The sequence below is a fragment of the Durio zibethinus genome, chromosome 11 (genome assembly GCF_047325235.1).
Source record: "Durio zibethinus cultivar Kanyao isolate XHJ-2024 chromosome 11, ASM4732523v1, whole genome shotgun sequence".
NCBI lineage: Eukaryota > Viridiplantae > Streptophyta > Magnoliopsida > Malvales > Malvaceae > Durio > Durio zibethinus.
Genome location: NC_143172.1, coordinates 27,167,592 through 27,177,270, shown reverse-complemented (window position 1 = coordinate 27,177,270; position 9,679 = coordinate 27,167,592).

Here is a 9,679-nt window from a genome sequence, read left to right as displayed (position 1 = left end):
TATCTAATAAGCTTTAAAATTTTATCAAGTAATTAACTATTAAAAATTATTCTCAATTGATTCTAATACTTTTAGCAAAAAATTAAAAAAATTCTCTCACCTCAAGAGTATGCAACAAAACTACTGTTTCACTTGTAAAGACTCCATCGTCGGATTATTTAACATTAAAAAATAAAAAGAAAAAAATGATTGTTTTTGTGCAGGAAAATTGATACTTTCAATTTTTTCCTAAAAATATACTTTTGAAACTTTAATTTCGAGAAAAATTGATACTTTCAACTTTTCCTCAAAAATTCATTTTTGAAAACTTATTTTTAAGAAAAATTGATACTTTCAACTTTTTCCCAAAAATATTTTTTGAAAACTTTAATTTCGAGAAAAACTGATACTTTTAACTTTTTTTCAAAATCTTTTTTTTTTTGAAAATTTATTTTTAAGGAAAATTGATACTTTAAACTTTTTTCCAAAAATATTTTTTGGAAACTTTTAATTTTGAGGAAAATTGATACTTTCAACTTTTCCCCAAAAATATTTTTTTGACACTTTAATTTCGAGAAAAATTGATACTTTCAACTTTTCCTAAAAAAAAACCTTTTTTGAAAATTTATTTTTAAGGAAAATTGATACTTTTAACTTTTCTCCAAAAATATTTTTTGAAAACTTTTAATTTCGAAAAAAATTGATACTTTCAACTTTTCCTCAAAACCCTTTTTTTTTAAATTTATTTTTAAGGAAAAATATTTTTTTAACTTTATTTAAAGAAAATAAAATAAATAAAAATAAAAAATAAAAAACGAAAATAAAAAAAATAAAAAAAAAATATTAAACAATTCTAATATAATAATAAAAAATAAATAAAAATAAAAATAAAAATAAAAAATAAAAAAATTAAACAATCCTAATATAATAATAATAATAAATAAATAAATAAATAAAAAACCTGGGAATGGCTCGGCTTGGCTTGAGGAAGAAAAATAACTCAGAGGCTCAGCTCGGGATTCTAACACATCAAAACCCTTTTTTAGCTTCTGTTTCTTCTTTGTGTCTACTTTTTTTCTGTGTGTTTTCTTCTGTTCTTCCAGCACTTATTTATAAGGATTGATCAGAAGAGTTTTTGATCAATCCCAACTCTTTTTGAGATTTGGATTCAATCTTTGAATTCAATCCAAACTCTACCAATTCCTAAATCATAGCCAAATTTATTTCAAATTTTTTATCCTAATCTTAAAAAAAATTAATCAAAATAAAAAGATAAATATATTAATAGATAACCAAAAAAAATAATTAGATAAATAAAACTATTAATAGATAAATAATAATAATAATAATAATAGATAAATAATAATATGTATATCAACAGATAAATAATAAAAATGAAAATAAAATATATATATTAATAGATAGTAATAATAAATAATAAGTAACTAAGATATAAAAAATAAAAATACCAGAATAAAAAAAAATAAAACGGGCCTACCCATTTGGACCAGGCTCAATTAATCTGGGCCTGGACCAAATTGGGTGTCTACAGCTACCCCCTCTTTGCACATTTTCTGTGAAACAGAAATTGTGTAAACACGTAGACACTCATTCAAGGCTCTACTCGACCCATTTTTTTTATTTTTTATTTTCATTAAAATTTAATCAAAACTCCTCTAAGCAGAGGCTTAACGACTTTAAAGAACATAAACAAAACTTCTCTGATCAGAGGCTCAAATACTTTTGAAAAATAAACAAAACTATTCTAATCAGAGGCTCAACGACTTTTTGGAAAATAAATGGCTCCTCTAATCAGAGGCTCAACGACTTTTGGAAAATAAAAGGCTCCTCTAATCAGAGGTAAATTTTTTATTTTTTTTTTGTTTTTTTTTTTAAATTGATCAAAGCTCCTCTAAGCAGAGGCTCAACTACTTCGAAAAATAAACAAATTCTCTAAGCAGAAACACCATGACTTCAAAAATAAATACTCCTCTAAACAGAGGCACCACAACTTTGAAAAGTAAATTGCTCCTCTAAATAGAGGCAACCACTACTTTAGAAAATAAATTGCTCCTTTAAATAGAGGCACCACGACTTTGAAAAATAAATTGCTCCTCTAAATAAAGACACCACGACTTTGAAAAGTAAATTGCTCCTCTAAACAGAGGTAATGAAACTTTGAAAAATAAATTGCTCATCTAAACAAAGGCACCATGACTTTGAAATGTAAATTGCTCCTCTAAACAGAGGAACGGAACTTTGGAAAATAAATTACTTATTGACAATCATGTCCAAAAGAGTTATAGATCGTGATTGAAGGAATTTTGTAATGGGAACTCAAAGATTCACAATTTGAGTTCAACATTCAGAGGTTCAGATTCGCAAGAACCTTCTAACTTCATAAGAATTTACTGAAATTTGATTCTTAAAATTTTAGTTTCGTTCAAATTTGCAAGATCTCAAGATTTGCATTTGCAACTCGCAAGACTCGCATCAAAGATCCTCATTTGAATTTTGGAGGCTCACATCCAAAAGTTCAAAGCTTTTTAAAGGTTCACATTTGGCAAGCTTGGGATTCTCATCTAAAAATTCAAAGCTTCTCATTTGAGTTCAAAGGCTCAGTAATAAAACTTAGAGTTTCACATCTAAGTTCAAAGGTTTTCATTAAAAAAAAAATTTAGAGATTTATATCCAAAAAGTTGAAGTTTTGTATTTTGGAGATTCACATCCAAAAGTTTAAAACTTTTCATTCTAGTTCGAAGATTCACATTCGACGAACTTTAGGGTTTCACTCCTCAAAGATTCTTATTTTGAAACTTAAAGATTCTCATTTGAGTTCTCAAAATTTTTCATCAAAATATTCCCAATTTTTTTCAAATGACTCAAAAATTTGCATGAATAAATGTTATGACCAAAAATGCAAATGCCTTCTTAATGATGCAAATACGGTAACCTATATTCTCATAGTGCCATGCATGTCCAATCGAATTATGTGCATGTATTATTCAAGCAATGATGCCTCCATGATGCATGTAATGCAGACGTCTATGTCATAAATTTCTAAATAATTATGGTAATATAGCTCTCAAAACTCTACCATTTCGCATGTCTTTCTTGTTCAATTTCTCAATACTTCGAAACAAGTTTCATCAATCGATCATCACTTAACCACCATTCATGGACTTCTCAGCACTAACAAATTTTAGAACAAGTTTCATCCATCATCACTAGGTCATTACTCATAGATGTCTCAGCATTAACCATTCCAAAACAAACTTTGTCCACCTATTATTTTCATCATTCAATCATAACTTGTAAGTCATATCGACCAATTCATCTTTGTACTCATCACTTGGTTATACCATTTTTTCAGATTTGCCCTATCTTCACTTTATTGTCCAATCCATCATCATATTCTTCATTTGGTCACATCATATATCCTTCCAAATTATCTTTTTTAGGTTTCTACTATTTTTTCATTTTGTTACCACCATCATCTTAGATTTCTTTTCAAAAGAATGCAAGATTTTTTTTATACAGTTGTCATTCATTCATCATCATTTTAATTCTTGACAAATATAATGCACTCATACATTTTTTTGATTTATTCTAGGGATGTAACAATAAGAGAACACAAGGTGAATTATGGTAAAGATAATCAATGAAGATTTATTTTGGTACAAAATAAATGAGAAAGGAATAAATTGGCTACATGTCATTGGGATGAATGGTATGTCCAAACGATGAATATCCAAACAATCTCAACATTAATCTAGGATTTTTTTAAAAAAACTCATTCCATTTACTATTGAAATCATTTTGAGCTTGACGAACTTTGTCCCAGTCTTTGAGGAATCTTCATATGTCTTTGATCTTTCACCCGTGTGAACCATTTGGCATGATCTTTTTCTACCCAAATCACCTTTTCAGGTTCAATTTGAATCTTTTTTTCATTTTTTCATTTTTTTCTTTCTTTTTTTCTCTATTTTTTTCATCATCTTTTTTTCTTTTTCTCATTTTTCATCCATTATTGATATCTTTTCATACATCAAACTTTATAGCAATGTAGCATGATTCCATGCCTTCGCCCAACATATGATCATTCAAGTTGAACATTCACACTTGATCCAAATGAACTTTTCAATGGTTGTAATGTGTGTTAAGGTGAGGAGTCATAAAAGAAATGGATATAATAAGCTCAAAACATGTATTAGAAAAGTTAAAGACCAAAAGATCATTTGATGTAACTTGGTATTTTACCCCCACATCATTTCACTACTTTTTTTCTTCACACAAAAGATTCTCAATATTTTACCCCAAATCATGTGTGACTTTTATTTTATCTTTTTCTTTTCTTTCTTTTTCCATCTTTGAGACCTTTTGTGTATATTTTTTTTTAAATTGCCTTTCAGTGTAGAGGGTGATCCTTGGTTGGGGTTCTTTAGAAAAAAAAATCATAATAGGCTCAAAGGGGTAGCAATGAATGGTTTTTCGAATGGTAAAAGAAATATGGCCATTTTTCATCTCAATTGTGAATATTTTTCTTGAGCATCATTTATTGAACAAAGCTCATGAACCTATATGAAAGATTACACATCTTCAAGACATATATATTTCACCTCTGGTAACAGCTTATTTTTTTGCTCAAATCATCTTCTCATATTAATATGGATGAGTTTTCAAAATTAAATCTCAGAATTATTATTATCATTGTCTAAATATTCATCATCTAAAATTTAAAAATGGGAATATAAATTTATAAAAAGTAGCAGAGCATAGAGTAATGGTAGAGTGAAAGAGAAAATGTAATGAAATGCATTAACTTGCCTTTATCAAAATGATAACAAGTGAAGTCATATTGCAAAAAGAAATCTAACATTACTAAAAAAAAAATCTTAAAATGACAAAAGAAACCTTCAATCAGCCTTATCTCCATTCTTCAAAATTATCCCCCTATACGATCATATGCAGAATCTCTATTGACATCTTACCTCTCAATTCATTGTGACTCTCCGGACCCTTTCTGTTCTTGACTTTCACTCAGAGCGTTAACATTAGGTGTTGTTACTTTTCCTTGATCAAAACTTACCATTCCATCATTGATCAACCGTTGCATCTTATACTTTAAAGCAGTGTAATTTTTAGTAGAATGGTTAGTAATTCCATAGTGGTAGTTGCAGTGGGCTGTAGGATTATACTACTTAGGATAGAGTGGCTTAAGCGGCTCCACATGGCTGGGGGCAATCAAATGGCTATTATAGAATTTTCGATATAACTCCGTATAAGTCATAGAGATTGGATCAAATACAAGTTTTTTTCGAGTAGTTCGTTATTCTCGTGAACCACTTACTGGATTAGTAGGGTGAATTTGGGTTCTTGCAGGAGCTTGAATGTTAAAGTTATATGTAAGATCTTGAGGGCTAAAAATTGATCGGTATGTGGATGAATAAGGTGGTTGTGAAGCTAGCTGGTATGGGTAGGATGATGCATTATTCACAGCAGGATAGTATGAAGAGTAACCTTGGGGTGGATAGGGTTGATAACCCCTAAATTGTTGTCTATCAAAGTTCACAGCTTGAGCTTCTTTCTTTTTTGATGCCTTCTTGGTTTTTTCTCTTTTCAACTTACCATTTTTATGGCACTTTCAATAATTTCTCCAGAGATCACCATGTCGATAAAATTTTTTGTTGCATTTCTTATCATTTTTTCATAATAGAAAGACTTCAAAGTGCTAAAAAATAACACTGTAGTTTTTTTTTTAGTTAGAGGAGGCTTTACTTGAGAAGCAATATCTCTCTACCTCTGGGCATACTCTTTAAAAGACTCATTTACCTTTTTTTCAGGTTCTGTAAAGACAAACGATCAGGGGCCAAATCGATAATATGTCGATATTGACTGATGAAATCATGAGCCATATCACTCCAAGAGCGAATGCAAGTTCTATCCAGCTGAACATATCATCTGGCCGCTGAACCTGTAAGGTTGTCCTGAAAGACATGCATCAAGAGTTTTTCATCATGAGCATAAGCTACCATTTTTCGGTAATACATGGTGATGTGAGTTTTGAGGCATTTCGTACCATCATATTTTTTAAATTTTGGTACTTTGAACTTATGAGAATGATCACATCAGGGACTAAGCAGAGCCCAGCAGCATCAATTGAACCATAGAAACCAAATCTTTCCACAGCTCGTAGCCTTTATTCTAGCATATTAATCTTGGAGCTTTCTTGAGTTTCCACCCTTATCTTTTTTTTCTCTTTTTTTTTCAAATCATCTAGGTCAAAAATTGGTTCAACTACCTTTTCAGTAAAGACAAGATTTACATAGCTATGATAATACCCTGGGTTGGAAGCTAATGGCATTCCAAGATATGTTGGATATGCTAAGTGTTGTGGTAGAACTTTTTGTGCAGACTAGGCTTGATGTGGGCCAAAACCTAGAGGATACAAAGGGTCAGCCACTTCTTACAATGAGGGAACTTGTTGGCTTGTATCATCTTCAACTCCTTTTTTCTTATTCAGCTTATTAAGAGCATCCAAAATCTTGCTTAACTCACTTTCAATCTTTTCTTGTGCTTTTTTTATATTTTCAAATCTGTGAGAATTTTTTTGCTCTATTTGTCTGGCTCTGGATCTTGTGTTGTATCGATGGGTAGGGTTCTCACTAGATGGAGCTATCCTTGAACCTTTAGCATCACAATTATGATTAGAAATGTTATGCTATGCTTTATGTATGATGCTTTAATGCACAAATGAAATGTACATTTTCTTGAATGAAATTTAATATGAAATGGATGCAAATGATTGTGTTAAAACATGATCATGAAAGTAATGCAGATGCATACAATCAAACAAACAATATAGTTAGTTTCATGGATGAAATGAAAGTGATGCTGATGTATAATGTTACATATGATAATGAAAATGAGGCACAAAGTTAAACAATCAAAATGATTAGATAAACACCCCTTTTGTGTCTTAATTTCAGGGTATATCTATCATTGGGTGGCTCTATCTTAGGGTTAGGCACTTCTAAGGTTCACTATATGTGGTTCAAGGTTAAAGTCTAAAGGTTTCCAGATTACTCCTTACATCATTGTCCATCACAGACTAGTAAGGCACCCTAATCTTCACCCATTACAAGTTACAAGCGGAAAATGTTCAATTTGAATGAGAGTATTTCGCTAGCCACTACGGAGGCATTAAACCTCACGAAAGTAATAGGTACTTTACTCCCTCCTAGAGGGATGAAGCTCGGGTATAGAGCTCATGTTATGTATATGCACATGAATGACATAATTAATAAAGTAAATAGCATGAATGAATAAAAAATCTATACAAAAAGTTTAATTTTATTAGGCTTTTGGATAACACAAATTTATTTGTTGGCCTGACTCTCGGATGTCTCCAGTGGAGTCGTTAAGCTATCATAACGTCTAGATCCGGAGATCTATCACTAGACATTGACTTGAAGGAGTCACCACCAATCTTTTTTTTATCTAGGTGCGATTGGTCACCTAAAGAATCTGTCTTTTCAGAGAACACCTAAGTTTAAGGGTCCTTAAAAGAATAGGTTCAGGTCTACTAACCGAAACAGGGTTCGAGAGTTCGGTTACGTGTGAGGAAGGTTATAACACCCTCATAACGCCCATCAAAAGATGGTACCAGCTTAATTTTGTGTTATCCAATAAGCTTTAAAATTTTACCAAGTAATTAACTATTAAAAATTATTCTCAATTGACTCTAATACTTTTAGCAAAAAATTAAAAAAATTTTCTCACCTCAAGAGTATGCAAGAAAACTATTGTTTCACTTGTAGAGGCTCCATCGTCGGATTATTTAACATTAAAAAATAAAAAAAAATGATTGTTTTTGTGCAGAAAAAATTGATACTTTCAACTTTTCCTCAAAAATTCATTTTTGAAAACTTATTTTTAAGGAAAATTGATACTTTCAACTTTTCTCCCAAAAATATTTTTTTTGTGGAAAGCTTATTTTCAAGGAAATTTAATACTTTCAACTTTTCCTCAAAAATCCCTTTGAAAATTTATCTTTAAGGAAAATTGATACTTTCAACTTTTCCCCAAAAATATTTTTTGAAAACTTTAATTTCGATGAAAATTGATACTTTCAACTTTTCCTCAAAATCTTTTTTTTTGAAAATTTATTTTTAAGGAAAATTGATACTTTCAACTTTTCTCCAAAAATATTTTTTGAAAACTTTAATTTCGAGGAAAATTGATACTTTCAATTTTTTTCCAAAAATATTTTTTGAAAACTTTTAATTTCGAAGAAAATTGATACTTTCAACTTTTCCTCAAAACCCTTTTTTTTTTTTTGAAAATTTATTTTTAAGGAAAAATATTTTTTTTAACTTTATTTAAAGAAAATAAAATAAATAAAAATAAAAAACGAAAATAAAAAAAATAAAAATATTAAATAATTATAATATAATAATAAAAAAATAAAAATAAAAATAAAAAACGAAAATAAAAAAATAAAAATATTAAACAATCATAATATAATAATAATAAATAAATAACTTGGGAACGGCTCGGCTCGGCTCGAGGAAGAAAAACAGCTCGGAGACTCAGCTCGGGATTCTAACACACCAAAACCCTTTTTTAGCTTCTGTTTCTTCTCTGTGTCTGCTTTTTTTCTGTGTGTTTTCTTTTGTTCTTTCAGCACCTATTTATAGGGATTGATCAGAAACTCTTCTGATCAATCCTAACTCTTTCTGGGATTTGAATTCAATCTTTGAATCCAATCCTAATTCTACCAATTCTCAAATCACAGCCAAATTCATTCCAAATTTTTTATCCTAATCTTAACCAAAAATTAATCAAAATAAAAAGATAAATATATTAATAGATAACAAAAAAAATTAGATAAATAAAACTATTAATAGATAAATATTAATAATAGATAAATAATAATATGTATATCAACAGATAAATAATAAAAATGAAAATAATATATATATATTAATAGATAGTAATAATAAATAATAAGTAACTAAGATACAAAAAAATAAAAATACCAGAATAAAAAAAAATAAAACGGGCTTACCCATTTCGATCAAACTCAATTGATCCGGGCCTGGACCAAATTGGGTGTCTACAGAAATATTTATAGAAAACTTCAATATAATAAAATTTTCATTTTTTTCAAAGTTTTAAATGAAAAGATTAATAAAACAATTAATAAAAATTTTTAAAAAAGAAAATAAAATGTGTGCATCAACATGGTAACATTCTGTATTGCATGCATGACATAGTTTTTAACGAAAAGTAAATTTGAACTCCCAAGAATAAGATTCTAAGGTATTCCGAGAAGTGATGCTTAAGAAATTTTTAGGTGAGAAAAGGTTCTTCTAATGTTACCAATGTATTAGAACATTTTAAGAATTATTTCAATAAAAAGGTTCTAAGTTATTTTTCTCAAATAAAATTCGAGCACTAAAAAAAAACTAATTTTTAATAAATAAAAAAATAAGAAATAAGACTGTTTTTATTAAAATCATAGGATAACACGTAGTTAAGTGGTACCATTTCTAAACAGGTGCTGTGGGGTACTAATCCTTCCCAAAACGTAACCGACTCCTGAACTCAGACTGTTTCGCAGACCATAAAATTATATTTTTAATAAATTTTAATAAATTTTATTAAAAGGATAAATTTTAATAAGTGATCAATTGCA